Raw genomic sequence first — 19,055 nt, 5'->3', positions numbered from 1 at the left:
GCACTATTCTTGTAATCCTTTCACTTCAACTCCAAACGCGAGCTCACGTGAATTCTTTTATCTAACTTAGTTTTAAATTCAGTGCCACTTGGTAAAAGGGACTATGTCAACACAGGCGCATGCGCGCGTTGGTGAGAAGCACTTTCAGATCGTTGGCCCAACAACAGGGAGTTCAGGAAGATGTTTTCATCTGTTTGAATCGCGTTACCTTCGAGAAGAAAGCAGAATATTTTATTTACAAACGTTCTTTAGTAATTACAGAAGCTGTTTGTTGCGGTATTTTTGAAAGCTTTTGCAATGGCAGAAAAGCAAAAATCCCGCTACGAGTTGTATGCAAATTAGTTTCAACCGGACTCTACTGCGCACGTACCACAACTGACACAGTCCCTTTAAAGAACGTGAAAATAAGGTAAACGAAATGCGATACTTTGGCGCGATACGGTCCCGTTACAGCAAACAATGCCGATAACGGCCCGACAAAGCGCTTGTTTGAGTAAAGGCATATAGCGAGCAAATAGTTTTTTGTATCTGACGTTACCAAAATTGTAAAATATAAATCACTTACTCTACAAAAGCTCGTCATTTGGCTTTTTCTGAGCATTATGAGTGGAAAAACTACGCCAGAGAAAAAAGTTTCTTTCCTCAGTTAAACTGTTCTGCTTTGGAAATACGGAGATTTGAAATCTGCCAGGTTGGACGATGTTTACGATGGCGTGGTAGGTGAACAAGCTCTTGAAATGGATCAGAACCTAACGTTTTTGTCCTTTTACCAATGGTTTTTCATTCGAGAATGCATAAACAAGAATATAAATGAGGAAGAAATTACCACGTTTTACACCTTTAAAATGTTTACTTTGACCGCCATGTGTGTCACCCTGCGAGCAGAGCCTCCTTTTGTCTTTTTCATAAATCGAGCAAGCAAAAGAAAGGCTCTGCAAGCAAGGTGCATGTGGGTGTACAAGTGGATTCCAAGTTTATGGAATCCGACAACATTGTTGGGAAGTAAACAAGATATCCATCAAAAGAGGGGCAAAGACACTGCTATTTACATGTACAATGAATAAATTCACACCAGAAGTTATTACTAAGCGAAAGCATTTGGAATCACAAACGTAAATTCCAAGACGTTTTAAAGAGTCCAAAGTTAATTTTCCTCAAAACATGCAGCATGGTCAGCTAGTGTTGAACAGAAGATTAACTCCGACTTTCCCAGAAAAGTTTACATAGTGTAATATATATTTTAATTTAAGTGGAAGAGCATGTTTATCATCATCATCGTTTTTATTTTATTTTATTTTTGAAAGAGCATGCTGTGGGTAAAGCGTTTCAATTAAATTTTAGCTAACTCCCGTCTTTTGCTGGTCACTCTTTCGTTTCGGTTCTAACACGCCTTCGCAGGGAACTAATTTTGTTATGTATCTTAATACACTGGGAGCTCAAAGAGGGAATTAGACGATTTAAACAGAAGATTTTCCATTTTTTTTTCTGTGAAATCCTATTTTGTTAAAGGCCTTTTGAAAGATACTGTGTAACAAAGTTTGGTCATTTCGGTCTTCGTAAAGCAACAAATAATTTTAACAATTAGTATCCTGGACAAGACAATTCAAGATCTTCTATTTGTTGAATTGCTTTTTATCGTTGAATGGGCTGAAGTTCTGCAAGAATTATTTCAACCACACAGCGTAACCCTGAACCGTTTTATCAAGGGTATTAATCATAATTACTGAGAATTATCAACAATAATTAATAATTTAGGATTTAAGAGCTCCTGCTACGGATGCTCCCTCCATGTAGACAACATACTTTAAGGAGGCTCGAGGCAGTTTTTTTGGACTTAGGGTGGAAGTTTTGAAATTACAATCTCGCATACAAGATAAACTTCGATCTCCTTCATACTACATCATAGTTTCAACATATGATCAAAGTTAATTTTCTCAAAACATTTTAAATGTATATTGAGCTTCATGGGTGTCTCCGATTTTAAGATATTTATGTTTAAAAACGGTGAAAATAAAGCTCAGATGAATGTAAAAGTTCCTACTTTGCATAAATCGAGATATCTTTAAAATGCCCCCACTGATTTTTCTGTTAAATTACAAGCGGTTAAAGTAAGAATTCTTTTCGATATCTGCGCAAGTTTTAGGCTCAGGAACCGAAATTGGCATTAGATAAAAAGGCTGAATCTTGGTCAAGTTTCAGTCGTTATTCGCTTTCTCCGAACAAGAATTTTATTTTGTTTGTCCCGGTCTATTTCACTGCTATTCACGTGCTTTGAATATTTATCATAACGTGAAGTCGTGCAAAAGGTAAAATTTACAATGGAAGACTTGAGAAGCAGGAGCATATATTTATGTAAATTTTACCTTTTGCACGACTTCACGTAATCATAAATATTCACAGCAGGTGAATAGCAGTGGAATAGACCGGGACAAACAAAATAACACTCTTGTTCGGAGGAAGCGAATAACGACTGAAACTTGACCAAGATTCAGCCTTCTTACCTAACACCGGTTTCGGTTCTTGGGCCTAAAACTTGTGTGAATATCGAAAAGAATTCTTACTCTAACCGCTTGTAATTTAACAGAAAAATCCCCAGAGGTATTTTAAAGATATCTCGATTTATCCAAAGTAGGAACTTTTTCATTCATTTGCGCTTTATTTTAACTGTTTTCAAACATAAATATCTTAAAATCGAAGACACCCATGAAGCTCAATGTACATTTAGAATATTTTGCTATTAGCAATGACCTTTTGACAGAAAAGACAAATTGTCAAGTTTTATTTTGCCAGCAATATTGGTGAAAAATGCTGGAATAAACAAAATTACCCTGTAAAAATTGATTCATTATTTACTTGAAAACGCTCTTACAGATTTTTTTCTAATTTCGCCTACAAGTTGTCTAGATTGAGTAGTTTAAATCCCTAAAGTTTCGTTATAAAGTGTCTGACTAGATTTCGAGATAATCGACAATGTTGAAAATGAGAGGCTATGCGCTTCCGTTGCTATGGTAATAGCTGTTGCTTGGAAACCGATGAGAAAATTAACTTTGATCATATGTTGAAATGATGATGTAGTATGAAGGAGATCGAAGTTTATCTTGTATGCGAGATTGTAATTTCAAAACTTCCACCCTAAGTCCAAAAAAACTGCCTCGAGCCTTCTTAATTCCATCCTAGCAGTACGGATGCAGAATGTTTGTCCCATGAACCTAGTTTAATGGCCTTAGCTCCCACGACGAGTCTCCTGTAGCTCAGTGGTAGTATAGAGCATCCGAACTAGTAATCGGAAGGTCTTAGGTTCGACTCCTGATGGGAGCATTGTGCCTGTGTCACTTACTGAATAATACATCATTCTCATACTTTAATTCTCTCACGTTCCCAAAGTTTGAGGTCACATTCTCTGCAAACTTCAAGTTCTTTTCTTACATTTCAATCTGAATATCTGACAAGATTAAGGCATTTTAATACCAAAACAACTCGCTGGGATGCCCTCGAGGTTGACACAGCCTATTATTTTTAACGTATAAATACCATAATCGAGGGAGTTAGATTTTTAAATAAGTATTCGATTGATAGCATCGATTGAAAATGATCTTAAAAATGGTACATATGCTGTTGCTTTATTGAACTTATCGCATAATCCCTACTAATTAGTCCGAAATAAAAATTCTTGGATAGCAAGCTAAGTGACTCGATCATACCACAGCAGACCACCCAAACAGCGTAATATTGCAGGAAAATGTGTGAGTTCTCGCCCTTTATAACTCAAAAACTTGCTATAAGATAAGACTTCTAACAGTCCTCTTCTATACAGTCGAGCCGGGGCTAAATAATTTTAATATTACGAGTTATTAACAATAATAATTTCGGATTTACGAGCTGTTGGTTTTCTTTCTATTCACCAAAATAGCACTTTCATCCCTCCGAGGACAAAAAATATTCATCCTCTTACATTCTCAAAGTTTGAGGTCACATATCTCTACGAACCTCTAGATTTCTCATCACATTTAAATCTGAATACACTCGATTGCAAAAACTTTGTCTGATAGACGGTATAAACCCAAGGACTCCTTGGTATAAACCCATGGACAATAAGAACCAACAACTTTCTGGGAAGCATTTGACCCATGAGCTAATTTGCATTCTTTTTGTTGCAAATAAAAGCACGTGCGGTTTTATGGCTTAAAATTTTTCATACGCAAAAAACACGAAATACGCGCATGCTTATTAGATCAACCCCCCCCCCCCCCCCCCCCGCCTTGAGGTTGCATCGTTTACGACTCAAGACATTTTGATAACAAAACAGTTCTTTGGGTTTATTTGATGTTGACACAAGTTATTATTTTCAAGGTATGAATATTATTACAGTTGACTACAAAAATAAGCGAAAAAACGGAACGACGTTTCGGTGTCATCTTGGCACCATTATCATTGGAGACAAGTAAAGAGTGCAGCAGAAAAGATCATTTAAACAGAAAGAAAATAAATTAAATTATTATATTAATTTTATTCTATTTCACACCTTTACTTTCTGTAGAAATCGTCTTTTCTGTCACATTCTTTATTTGATAATGGTGCCAAGATGACACCGAAACGTCGTTCCGTTTTTTCGCTTATTTGCATAGTCAACTGTATTTCTAGATTTAATCTTATTAGAATTATGAATATTATTATTGACGGATTTACATTTTCTTTTTCTTCTTCAAAAGTGTTTGATTGATAGTATAAACTGTTAAAAAAAAGATACACATGATTGGCCATAGACCAAGTAAATTGCATGAGCTTTGCCGGTTACGATCCTGGTAATTTCCCCTCAACAGCAGAATGACATTAAAATGCCTGAAGGTAAAGAACATTACAGAATTATTAAGATTAAGAGTCTGGCGTTCTCTGTTTCTCAATCGTACAAGCTCTTACATAAGAAACATATTCCTTGAGCAAAACTGAGTTTAAAAGTCAGAACGAACACAGACTGTACAAACTTTAGGTGCACCAACCCAAAATAGCGCGGCCATGTCAGTTTCTCGAGCGTGACTTTATCCTATCAGGCCTTGTTCAGCCCTTTCTTCGTTGTTCAAATATTGAGTCCTGGAATGCAAAACCTCCAAATGAACCTTGAAGTCACAAAATCGGCTTCAGTTATAACACAAATTAAAAGAGGATGTGATTTACCACTCATAAGGTGTTCAAAGTATGTTAATCCATAGACGTTCAAAAAGAATTGTCTCTTAAAGGGGAAATGTCACCTATTTTTAGTGCCACTTCCAATCATCAAAACAACTTAGTTGTATTAATGACAACGTTAAAAAGATGATCCAGTTTTGTTAAGCTATTAGAGCAGTAGTCAAGACTATTATTCTCGAACAGCACCCACCAAACGACCAAATAGATGGTGGTCTCTGCCTGCAGCCCCTTCCTCAACCTCAAAAGATGGTGTCTTTATTGCATACCTTCCTATCTATCCAGCAGTAGAAGATGACAATGAGATTCAAAGCTCACTTTTCTTGTTGTTTCTAATATTGCTGACTCTGGTCAACTGAATATTTCTGTGTGAACGCAAATTTTAAACCCAATAAAATTTTGTCGGTAAAGTTCATGAGATAGATGGTGTTTTCGATACCTTCCCCACCCCCTCCCTACCCGGTACCCTAGATAAGGTGGGTTCCGTTCGAACAAAGTTAATCTGGCCAGTTCCCTTGCAAAGGAACTAAAATTAATTGTTAACTAATTGGATGCCGATGGCCTGGATGGAAATGGATTGCAACAAGAAAAAAAAAGACAATTTTTGTCAAGTTTTCCCAAAGTGGATTGGAAAACTGACTAAAGAACCTGGGACGAGTTGCATAAAACTTAATGGCCGGCGTAAATGCTATCGTCAGACGTTAAAATACTGAATGTGACTGGGCTGAAGGTCTGGCGTTAGCATTTACGCCCGACGTTAAATTTTATGCAACTCACGCCAGGTTCGTTCTTTCTTCGGAAATTACCTGATATTTTCTTCGAGATGCGCTAGGAACAATATCATAGTTAGGCAAAGGTCAAATATGTGGTACAGTTTGGACCAAAAACACAGCGAAATCCCCAAAATTAACGTCGAACAGGCTGTAGTCTACAAACATTACAGGGTTTTGACCTTCTTTTCATGGCACTATAAAATACTTTGTACACTTTATACCTTTAACACAAGTTTAGCATAGTTTTCGCCATAATTTTCCTGATTTAAGCCACATGTCCCAAAGAGAGACTATGGATCCAGGTAACCTTGTTTTACAAAGTTATTTCATAAGAAAATGTCACAAGCGATCGATATAGAGTACTTTGAACTTTATTAGATGTTTATATATAAGTACAATTTCCTGGCGCCACAGGTAACAAAGCTAATCTAGGCGGGCCAGGGTGAAAATAAGAAAGAATGACTTTTACTGCTAAGTAAGAAGGCAGAGCTAGTAAAGCTAGTAAAAGTACAAAAAAATTACAACAGAATTATCCTATCATGTTTGCATAACTAAAACATTCTGCCTGCAACAAGATACTTTTATCGAAGGTCATTACAACTGAATGGGGGACGATCCGACACATAACGTACAGGAAGGGCGTCTTCTGTCTTAGTATCCTGGAGAGACAGCCTTACAGACGTCACAAACACGGAAAATTGGTCACTGTGCATGCACTTTACATCAGGAAATACGTCTACATAGCTCCCTGGGGGGCAAATCGGCCTAATTACTAATTTGAAACATCGCAATTGCCTGAATTTTTCACTCGAAAAAGTGGAAAAAAGTCGAAAAGCACTTGGTACGTTTTCTTAATGTCCAACCATGAGGTGTTTAGTCCCCATGTTCAGACTAAATCATATTGTACTTGTTTGAATCTTTCATATGCATGCCCGGTTTTATGCACAGATTTAAAACATGGAACTGTGTACAACATAATTAACAGCACCACAGGAGAGTAGCCATCAACAGCTCGTATTTTACGGTAGTTACACTTTAGATTTTGTACACGAAACACAGTAAATCACTACCTTGTACAACATAATTTTATAGGCACGACATGGAATGTACTCCCAAGAGGCTTTGTATTACGATGGCTACATTATAGATTATACTCAAGAACCCATGAAGTACACTGCTGTACGACCACTTAATACATTGTTGGCAACAGCACCGGAAAGGATTAATTAACAACTTCTATTGAGATGATTACTGTTCAGATTTTATTCACGAAACGTAAATTAAAGCCACGTTAGAAATAAAGAAAAAAAAAAGAAAAGACCGGAAAGTAAAACAAGAAGGCAGATTTTAAGTGTTTATGAACAACTTTTAGTTGGATGTTACATTTTAGATTTCGCCAATGGACAAACAAATTAGACCCACCTGAAGGAAAACAAAATTTGGCAACACTACCGGAAGTTGGGCCGTATTGATAGTAAATTAGAAACAAATTACTCAGGATGGAGTAAAAAGGGCAAAATGTAAACAACGTATAAAGGCTGATTTTCATTATGTAGAAGTATGAGAGGGGTCCCTTTAATTACTGTGAATTTCCTGTTCACGTGAGAAGGGACGAGGAGGTTATTTTATGTGTATCTTACAAGAGGAAAAACTTTTACGGTGAACGGTATAGAAAGCGCAATATCGTACAACCAAAAAAAAAATACTTTTTAATAAAAACTCTCAGTGAAAGTTAAACATTCCCAGAATATTTCATTCACTGACGATTGTTGTGTTCAAATTCCTATATAGTCGAAATGTTTGTCGTAAGGCTCGTTTTCTCTCCTTCCTCTAGCTCGAACAGATTGTTTGAGACGTTGGGATGCCATACCCTTCACAGATCCTCTGCTTTTCAATATGCTAAATGCAAACACGAATTTCAAACCACAAAGTCAATAGTGACAGTGAATTACATATGGGTGATTGATCTATTTTTTATTCCCAGCATTCCTTGCCAGTGGCGTGGGGCGTGCATACATTGCTAGCGTTACGGCAGTAGTCACGCTGTACCAGCTATTCCTTTGGGTCGTCACACAACGCAAGATTGAATGCCCCTTCAAATGACAACTATTGGACAGCACTTTCCTGTGGTACTGTTTATTATAATAATTTCATCGGGCATTGCGGCGTATTTTGCGGGCTAAAATGAAGAATTCAGCGGGCTAAAATATATTTTAGCCCGCTGCTCTGAACCAATCAGAAAGAAGAAAATAACGTAGCCAGCCAATCAGAACTGGAAGCCATTCAACTGTTCGCGCCGTTTTTTTGTTTGTTTGACTGGAACCGCTGCCATTTGCAAAAAGGTTGTTTTGAGCTACAAAATCGATGGAAAACCTAACGAAGAAGCAAATTCTCAGTCGTCTGAGCTAGCTGAAGAGAACATTTAATACAGAAACTCGTGGGCGATGGTGGAAATAATGCCTGTAATAGCTCCACGGCCGGAGGCGAGGTGAATGTAACTTGTCTTCTTTGAGTGAAACCAGCTTTAAGCAATTGCACAATTAATTTTAACAGTCGTAAGAGACTATTTCTTCGCTGTTTACAAAATTCTGTTATTTTCCTTCTGAAAACTTAGAAGCAAAGATTCTTTTGACAAAATTTGCGGTGTTCTGCCAAAGTTTTAAGTTTTTGTGACAAAGAAAGCTTTTGTACAATAAAATAAACGCCGACGCGATTCCGGCAGCGTTCACAGAAGATATCGCAATCGCTTACTGTACTGTCTTTGATTCCTTTTGTGAATGCCCTCTGAAATTATCATAATAGTAATAGAGTTGATGTTCTTGGGCGTAAATATGTTTTTGGCCCCTCTCAGAACTCATTTGAGCCTGAGTCGGGCCAAAAACATATTTACGCCCGCGAACATCAACTCTATTGTTATATTATACCGTGCAACGTGGTTCTAAGATAAAACTAGATAAGGACCGGCTCAAACGTCGCACTTTACATGTGCCGAACATAATCACGGTAAATCTGCTGCTTTTAGGTAAGGCAAATGTAAAATTGACGTTTGAACAAGGCGTAACTCTTTGAGTCTGAAGATAAAATATTTAAGTGTAACTATTCAATATTGAGCCATACTTAGTGTGATGGAGTTTATTACGCCGGTACGATTCTCACTTTTGAGTCCACTCAAACAACTGAGCTGAACTTCCCTTGGGCTGGTGTTTCTGCATTTATTGAATTTCCATATTTTGACTTGTAGGCTTCTGTTAGGGAAACAGTCAATCATTGCTACAAGAATAGAATCGGGGTCTAGCAAGGTGGTTCAAAAGCCGATTAACACTTACTTATCCGAGATTTAGATCTTCCTTTCCCTTGTTTTAGGGCTTTCATTGCTAAATATAAGTTTCAGACCGAGATTAACCCAACTTACAGCCGGATGCTACTTATGAAGAAGTTAAATTCCAAGTTCAAAGTTGATGCTAACCCTGGATAACAACAACAGAATGGATGATGTAACTCTTAAACTATTCGTAATTTTTTTTTTTTTTTGCGATTGACAATTACAAATTTTCTCAGTAGAAATACTCTGTCAAACAATAACACTACAGAAATTTGACCTCAACAGGGCTACCGTCTATTTAAGCATGGGTTGTCAAAAGTTATAAAATCGCCACACCATTGTCTCACATCACTGCCGTTAATCACGTAACAACCAAGCGCTGACAGTGAAGCGTTTGTATGGACAATTTTGAAATATTAAAGCACATCAAGAGATTTCGGCACCCAACAAAAAAGCATAATCTAGGATTGAGTCATGATGAGTTTCAAGCCCAAAACATTAATCGTTGAAAAAGATAACAAATTTTATTCTGAAATTCGATTGCGCTCTGAAAAGTTGTATGTCAATTATTGACGAAAACCGTCTTGTCCGAAAGAATGAAAACACCCAAGGAAGAATACATAAGAAAACAAAAGTGTTTTCTTTGCCAACGAAACAAAGAAATGACTAATACCAATATCAATATAACAATGAATGTATTAACATATTCTCAGGGGCTTACATAAAAAGAGTCACGTTTCCACGTTATACCTGGCTTATTTTAATTACCTGTAATAACACTAGCTAATTTCCGGTTTGAAATTTGATGAACCACACGATCTGCTTTTCCCCCAAAACAGTGGGCAAAAATACCGCTTGAAAATCTACCGCTTTTACATCAATCCAGGAACTGGGTGGAGCCGTGGACAACGATATCAGTGTATTCTCATTTGGACACTTGTGCAATCGAATTCACCCTTGAAAAGCAAAATCCAAGCATATGCAAACGCAGGCCACAGACAGCCCACAATGCCAGCGTCCATTTGCGATTTATGTGATATGAAGCAACTGAGAGAATTTTCGATTCGGCACCCTGTCAGGGGATTACCCCCCAGCATTTTGTGAGAGTTCTCCCAGGGTTTATCGGTACACTATTTTTTTAAATATATATTTTTAATAAGAATATTGTTTTTCCGACCCAGGCTAAATACCCTTATTTTTCTGCCGATGTAAGACTGAAAAAATATTCTTGTGAATATTCTTAGATTATATCGTATGACACTTCCGTTTTCAGGAATGTATTGGGTATCAATTAAGTTATTTGAAAAAAGCAAGAATTTACTTGATACTTTTTGCGGTTAGGTTCATGTCTTTTGCGCTGTATACCATACATAAGTATGACATGTACCGTTCATCGAACTGTCATTAGCATCGGACATTTGGCTAGTGAAGGTTTTTATCGTTTTATTGGCTAGTTTTGCCGTTAAGAGAAAGCTAAAATTTTATACGGGTTAGTCAAAAACATATAATCGTATTGTATTTACAAATTTTCAACACACAAAATTATATTCTTTACAAAATCTCAGCCTCGGGTTTATTCTTAAATTATCCTCAAACTTTGGCAAATTTCACCCTCGATATTCTTAAAAAAAAGAGTGTAAGCAAAATCCAAACATATGCAAACGCAGGCCAAAGACAGCCCACAATGCCGGCGTCTATTTGCGATTTATGTGATAAGAAGCAACTAAGAGTATTTTCTACACCACACTCTAATATATCAGGGAGTTACTCCCCAGCATTTGGTGAGAGTTCTCCCAGGGTTTACCGGTACTTATTAATAGTACCCCAGGGGTGAAAGAGACGAGGTGGAACTACCGGTACGCTTCTTCTCGAGGACCCAACTCCAACCTAACATCTCGATCAATCTTGATAAACAGTTGTTGCATTTATATTTTCCAAGTTTGCACCCCTTAACCCAGAAAGGTGGACAGACACGACCCAAATCATCCTTAAGGCCCTTTTAAACGGTTTCAACATTTGCCCAACATTTTTTCAACAAACGTTGAACCGATGTTGGGCAAATGTTGAATGAACGGAGTGTTAAAACAGTTTCAACGCTATTCAACATTTCCAAGAACAAAAAAAAAAAAACAATTTGAATCGATGTTAAATGAAAGTTAAATTTGATTCAACATGCTTTCAACAATGCTGAACGACCTGTTCAAACGACCCCGACATTTGGTTCAACAACTGCGTTGAACGCATGTTGAAGCAAATGTTGAAACCGTTTAAACGGGCCTTTACTAGGCAAATTCAGGGGAAGTGTAGCATGGGCAAGTAGAGAGGATAGGGGACAAATTATAGCGTTTGAAATGTTGCAGGGGCATGTCCCAGGGATATGTCCCTTACCTGCGCTGATACTTTTATTCTCATGCACACCGATTAATTTTGGGGAAATTTTGTCTCCAGCGACATGTCGCACGGAGTCCAACTTGTTGAACTTCATGGCACATACACTTAAAAGGGGATTCCATTTATTTGTAATATTTATACCTTTTCGTAGCGAAAGGAGAGACCACCACCATTTGCAAAAACGCCTGACATGGAAACCAGCTTGCACTTGTTTGTGGCTAACATATTAATATAAAGTTGCATCTACGTATGCATCCTTTCGTGTATACTGCAAGTGATTTTGTCCGTAGAAAAATAACCCTCTTGTTCGCTCACCTTAACCCTTTCACTCCCAGGAGTGATCAATATCGTGTAATTTCTCTTTACATTATCAATACATTGTCAACCAGACAGGTGATGAGAATAAAGAAAATCATCAACTGGGTGATCATTATTTTGTTTCATGTAACACCGAATTCTGTGAACTACCTTTAAAAAGAAATGTACGGCAGTCAGTCAGGAGAATCAAGGGTTAAATTTAGGCGGTGTGCAATTGCCAAAACATACACACGGTTTTAGAAATTTGTGAAGGGGGAGGAACATGCAAGCGTGAACATGAAGCGTGAACATGCAAGTGTTACTAGAGCTGTGACCAAGATTGTAGCGTCGAACCACCAATTGTCCGATTAAAAAGCCGACCCGCTCACCTTTACACCACTACAAGTTCCTCTGCTGGCCTTTGTGCGTGCCCAAACTGACATGTTTTCTCTTCCAGAAGGTCTTGGGTCGCATGCTAAGAAAACAATGTGGCATTTTAGCAGGGGCCGAGTAAACTCTTAGTTTTCATCACAACTAAAATCTGAATGTTTGAGGAGATTAATAGTTTCCCTTCCCTTTCAAATACCTATTTACACGGCAGCATTAGCATCGATCCACAAGCGTTCAGTCACAAATGCAGTAATCTTATTGGCTAATAAAAGCTAATCGCTACCGCTTCTGAGATAGTCAATGCCAGTAGCCGAAAAAGACGCTCGATTCACTTACTTAAAATTACTATGCAATGAAGCAATTTTCCTCGTGTTTCAGTGCCGGAATGTTAATCAAGATTTGTACTAAAACAATTAGATCATTCTCTCTCGATTTCTATGCGTGCATGATAGTAGATTCGGACAACATTGTAGCACATAATCTATTTGTTAATTATTGTAACCTTTGAACCATAGTGACTGAGCTAGATCAGTAAGATTAAAGACGAAAACTAACGACCAACGCGTAGATAAATCAAAACAGAATTAAACAAAACAGCCATGTGTGACTTAGTTTAATTTTAGCCCCTAATAGACCAAACGGTTACATACATACACATGCATAAACCTTTATTTCAACTTGAAGTTATAAAATAGCTAAGATAAACTAGTATCTTCGGGAGAAAAGATAAGAACTAAATCGAAACTACGCTAAACTACATCATAAAACATACTAAAATTCAAGTACAAAAATCATTCAAGTTGGTTGAGAAACCACTTCTCAATTTGACAAACTACATTCAATAATAACGTACAAACGTTTTGTTTTGCTTTGTTTGTCCATGGTTTTTGTCTGTCTTTTATAAACATTACTAAGACCACGTCAGGTTGGCAAATTTAGGTCATTTTTTCTTTAAGTATAGGAATACCACATCTACAAATTTTAGAGTCGTTCGCATTTACGAAGTTAAGATTTCAACATTAAATATTTACTTCACTGACAATTTTCGCTTGGAGTACACATTGAACTAAAGAATAATTATTGACGAAACTGTGGACCTGTCATCAATACTAAAACTGTCTACAAATGGAGACAGTATCAACTGAAGCCAGACAAGAAATAAACTAACAAAATCACTTAGGTTGCGTTAGATTGACCGTATTCCGTAACAACAGCTTTTTGGGAAGACACACTCTTTTTCAAAGTTTATTTTTTATTCATTATTATTATTTTTATATAAGAACCTTTTTTATAAGAACATTGAGGCTGAGATTAACTAAAATTTAAGAACATACTAAGAACATTACCCAGGCTGAGAGACAGTTAAGAACATTTTTATTTTGACCAAATGTTTTTAAAATGAACAGCATAAATACGGATAAAAATAACACAGGTAAAACTTCAGTCAATACAGTCCAATAACCCCAAATGATAAAGGGACACATTTTAATATTAACAATGGATTTCTTATTGCATGCTTGGTACATAGTCAAACATCTCATTTTGTGTCGGACTTAGGCTCTCTCTCTTTTTTTTTTTTTTGTTTTCATTCAGGACTTATAACTACTGTCACAAAGTTTCCAGGCTCAAATTGCAAAAAAAAAAAAATATATGAACGTTCAGCCTGGCCTCAGCCCCCAAATTAGCTAGACGTTCTTACATAACAAAGAGTGCATTTCTGCAAACGTTCGCTGACACATGATAATTTAAGAACGATTCTGTATTCCAGTAACTCCAAAAACCTGTCATGAGGGATTTTTTGTCATCGTTGTATGTATTTCTATTCCAGAATAAGGGCAATCGAGCCCGCATCCGTAGACTTTTGCTTGAACTGGGACGCGTCTTGCTAACGAGGGAGAGAGAAATAGAGTCAAAGCATTTGACAGGCGAAACACAGCACTTTTTTGTCTATAGGGATATCAGTTGCAATACAAGTGCATTGTTGGTTCTAGCATTGCTCATTTTCTTTTGCGAATCCCTGATTGTTTCTGCTTTCTAAAGTTCCAATTCCGGTTTCTTGATATCACGGACTGTTTGACTTAATCCAGGAACCTAATGCACACAAATATGACGACGAAGGTTCTGAAAGTGAAGTTAAAAAAAAAACAACGCTCTAAGCAGGAAACAAAGTCCTTTGATGGACTTTCAAGTATTAATACCAAGGGTTCTAAGGCAATGAATCAGATTGAAAGATCAGAAGACAAAGACCAGATTGAAGATCGAGCTCGAGAGAAATAAATCAAAGGCACGCATTTATAAGTGTGGCCCTACTTCTTACGGTAACGGGTCCTTGCAAATTTTTAAAAAACTGACGCTAACATTACCAGTAATGACAGTTTCTGTATGATGATGCTGTGGCCTTTCTATACACTGTCAACAAGACTGAAGGCAAGGGGAGGAGAGAGAACACGCAGGAAGTGAAGTTTCCTATCCACCTAACCCCCAATCGGTAGGCCACTTTCATATCATACTTTAAAAGAACAAAAGCCATCGGTAGAATCACGTTATTTGCTTCTCATTGCTTATAAAAGTAGTCACCAAATTGGATTGTTAATTACAATGCAATTTTGTCATAGTTAGGAGATTAGCAATTTTCAAAGCCAAAATCCTCCAAGCTTTAATCCGATTTTCACGGCTTTATCTTGCATTGTTTGTTATAGGAATCTATAAGAAGACTATGAGAATTTTCAAGACATTTTCAACTACAAAACGCAAAACGATGCAACTAAACCCTTCGATGTAATGCAACACACACGTAACATTACTGACACTTGGGCCGCAATGAACTAAATGCATTCAGTCTTCAAATCAGCTTTTCGATATAGAACCACCGAGAATGACGTTTCAAAACATATCTCGCCCAAGACGAGAGGCCATGCGATTTAATTCAAGAGTTCAAGTGGTTTCGCGAATTATTGAAAGATTTGTTTGTGTTCCTTCATCTGTACTTGGTAAAGATTCTTGGCGCACTTGTGTCTAACGCCGAGACCGCGGCCAGCGTAGACAGCGTGTTTTGCAAGTGATAACTTGGCTGTGAATCAGACGCCGCCCAAACGACCCTGCATATATCTAAAAATAAAAATGCCTCTGTCGTGAAAATTAATCCAAAATTTCATTCTTCAGCATAACGAGAAACAGACAGTACCAAAGAAATGTACTGCTGTCTGATTTTGGATTTCATCCACAGTGTTAAGACTTACAACCATCTTGTGTGCAGCATAATGAACGGCAACACAGGAAAGCACTCAGTGCTCAGTAGCTAACCAGCATGTGCAGCATAATGAAACAGTGCCAACACAAAGTTTTCTTCAGGAGCTTTCACAATCTTGCAACATTTTGGCTTTCGTCCATGAATCAAAAGTTACTATATATAATACTGATAAGTGGAGGGTGACTCCGGGCGTATAACAGGGTTAATCGCCACAGATATTCCGTTTTTAAATGCGATAAAAAGAAAAAGATTTCTTTAGTAAAATAAATGCCATATTTGGCCTTCGTAACGTGCGACAACAGACCTTTTGTCTTGGGAGGGATAAAATGAAGTTTTGGTCAAAAATCAAGGAGCCAACTAGCTAGAATTTGCAGCTGTGTCATGTAAAAATGGTAACGGCGACAAAATGGTGCGCGAAACTCCCTTCGATGGATTAGCATCACACCCATAAAAGAGTACCGAATTGGACTCCTAGTTGTTTCTTGCTGCAGAAATCGGAGGTATTCGCCAGGCGTGTGGGATACCTGTGCCCCTTGGACAGCTGCGATCCGTGCTGTACCTATTCTTAATAGACCCTTCTCCAAAATGGCGGTCGAAAATTCAAATAAGTTATAATTAAAAAATGTTAACCAGCACTGGAAAGAGCACCTTTACTTTAGTAACCCTGCAAAGTTTCAGCATATCAGGTGTAATATCAGCTGAGAAAATGTAAGTTGAAAAAAGAAAAATTTACAGACGTTTGTATGACTGGGGGTATGACGTATACCCCCAGTCATACAAACGTCTGTAAATTTGTCAAATTTCATCTTACATTTCCTAAGCCGATATAACACCTAATATGCTGAAGTTTTGCAAGGTTACTAAAGTAAAGGTGCTCTTTCCAGTGCTGGTATCAGTTTTCATTCAGTTCAATTTTAACTCATTCAAATCTGTTGTCGCCATTTTGGAGAAGGGTCTATTGGTAGCAGCTCGTAAAACTGGGGCAATAATATTCCAATAACTCCTTAAAATTTTAAATCAATTATTTCTTTCGCCGATTTTTCGTCATTTTGAGTATGTACCAAAACCTCCATAAAAGACTTGTTGAAAATTCGAAACAGACAAAGAATTTTTACCTGTGGAATGTGTTGATTTATTAAGTCGAAGACCACACTTGGTCAAATCCATTATGGTTCAACAGCTGGGTTTAGCAGTCTTAACCCCTGAATATGTCCAATATGGTTCCTCAACAGAAATCAGTTCAAAACCAACAGAATTCCAAGCTATTTACCAGTTGTCGTGTATGTATTGCATGGCGAAATCGACATATATTGGCATTGCAAATAAATGTACTTTTTCAACTGCCAACCTCCCGGACCGAAATGTTGGGTTGTTTTAGATTGGCTTTGTTACGGAACATCAAAACAAAGAACTATTATCGCAGATCTCTCAAATCGGCAATTAGACGCACTAGAAGGCGAAATATATCTTGAATTTCGTGAGAACAGTAAGTAATCGGACGCTTCCCGTCACTGAACCGCTCAATATCTTAAACGATGTTTTATGGCTGTTTCGTTTACTCCTTCTTTCGAAAACGTTCATTCCAATGCCTCTTTACCTCCCCTCGACGGCTATAGTCACGAAGTATACCTTAAAAAAAATCATCTAAAAATTTCACGTTAGATATTTAAGACCATTAAGTTGATAACTAATGCCATGTTAAAGAAACAGAGGGAGTATATTCCAAAGGATGGATGCTCAGTTGTGCAGTAAAATATTCTTTTAATGATGGGCGTCAACCATTAAAAGTCTATTTTTATCGATGGGCGTCAAACACAAAGGTCTATTTCGGTCTTTTTAGTTGCCACGTTAAGTCTGCAAGCTATTAGTAATCTCTAACCAGCTCAAGAATGAATTCTAATTACACTCAAATACTTTATCCATTTGATCCAAATGAAACGAGCTTCAGATTTCTCGTGCATTCTCCGGCAGATTGAAGAAAACTAAAAATGAGCTATCTACAAACTTAAGAGGGATTTTATTAAGGGGCACTGATGATGAAGACATCTTATCTTCGCCATGAATGATAAAAAAATCATTAACCAGATAAAATGGCACTGGTATTTAAGTTAATGGAGTTATTTCTAGAAATTATCTTGCAAATAAGTCGGCAAATTCTTTAAGTGCAATATTCGAGGAAAACAAAAACTGATAAATACAGATAAGTACTATTATTTTGTTGATTAGAAAGGAACCCTTTTCCGGAACATCATTACTTATAAATGACTTTCTACTGTACATGGGCTACGCTATGTAAATAGCCTCGTTATTAAACAGATTTACTAATAAAACAAGTCATGCTTGTAGAGGAAATGACATCGGCAACGACCCGAGTCTAAAACTAGTAACGTCAAACTTCAAGTTGGTAACGTTTTATTTTGTGAAAGAAATCCTCATTTAAGCGTGGCCATTTAAATGAAAGCTACCTAGTAAAGCTTTAATACGGTACTGTTTGATACGATTTTCAGGCCTTTATGTGGGTAGTAGAGTTTAATGCGGTGTGTGTTTAAACTGAAAACGAAATTTGGGGATTTTGCCTAATCTCGGTCTCATTCGAAGGAACTGTAGAAGGGTTGAGTAGAGCCGCCCCTTTGTGTGCTTTGGTAGTAACGTAGACACAGTGAACGTACGTAATAAAAACGAAACTGCTTCCGGCCGCAAAGTAATTACCTTAGAACTTCTGCTCTTATATGAGCCACAATATGTGAATGACCTCCTTAACAGATTTACGGATAAAAATAAGTCATGCTTATAGAGTTATTGACATCGGCACACTTAAACACACAACGTCACTTTTCAAGCCGGTATCATTTTGGTGTCTGGATGAAATCCTTATGCGAGGCCACTTACATGAAAGCTACTACCTACGAGTACTTGTATGCGTCACTGCATGTAACTGACGCTGTTGAAAAAGGTTTTAACTCTTGAATCTGAACTTCAAAGGAAAGCACTTAAGTAATACACTTCAACGCGGTTTTTTGTTTTAAAAAAACAATACCTCCTCTGAAAACGAAATTTAAGGATTTTTGTCTAATCTCAGTCTTAACCGCTTTGGGATGCTACGCAAAGGGTTGAACAAACCCGCCTATTTACGTGCTTTTATCCTAATGCAGACAAGTCGGCCATCTTACCCTAGACGCCCAAATACAATGCAAATTCTATTCACTGTTTGCCATACATTTCTTACGGTATCCACTTAGAAAAATTTGCTCGCACGTCAAGACATTTTATATTTGGCAACTGATCATTTCCTTAATTCTCCAGACGTAGGTGTTTGATTTAGTAGTGGTATTGAAAGGAGAAGTTGGATGGTGGTCACTACTGAGGCTTAGAGGGTTGAAGAATGGAAAGGCTCGAATAAATTTTTTAATTACAGTCAAGGCAAGACTCTTTATCACAGAAGGGTCAAGAG

The 19,055-nt window shown here is 37.4% G+C and overlaps 2 protein-coding genes across 2 annotated transcripts in view; one reads left to right on the top strand and one right to left on the bottom strand.

The window, feature by feature from the left end:
- LOC146453755 (uncharacterized) overlaps positions 1-1,931 on the top strand; it is a 9,594-nt gene extending 7,663 nt beyond the window's left edge. Inside the window, exon 2 of the mRNA XM_085096378.1 lies at positions 1-1,931. This exon is cut by the window's left edge and continues 715 nt beyond it. The gene's annotated coding sequence lies outside the window, so the exon portion shown is untranslated.
- LOC146453754 (uncharacterized) overlaps positions 1-19,055 on the bottom strand; it is a 92,685-nt gene that overhangs the window by 50,622 nt on the left and 23,008 nt on the right. The window contains exon 3 of the mRNA XM_085096243.1: positions 12,354-12,439. The gene's annotated coding sequence lies outside the window, so the exon portion shown is untranslated. The remainder of the gene's footprint in view (positions 1-12,353; positions 12,440-19,055) is intronic.

Source organism: Pavona decussata, unplaced genomic scaffold (genome assembly GCF_977016875.1).
Source record: "Pavona decussata unplaced genomic scaffold, jaPavDecu1.1 SCAFFOLD_324, whole genome shotgun sequence".
NCBI lineage: Eukaryota > Metazoa > Cnidaria > Anthozoa > Scleractinia > Agariciidae > Pavona > Pavona decussata.
The sequence above is the reverse complement of the archived record's forward strand: the minus strand, read 5'-3'. Positions and strand labels throughout refer to the sequence as shown.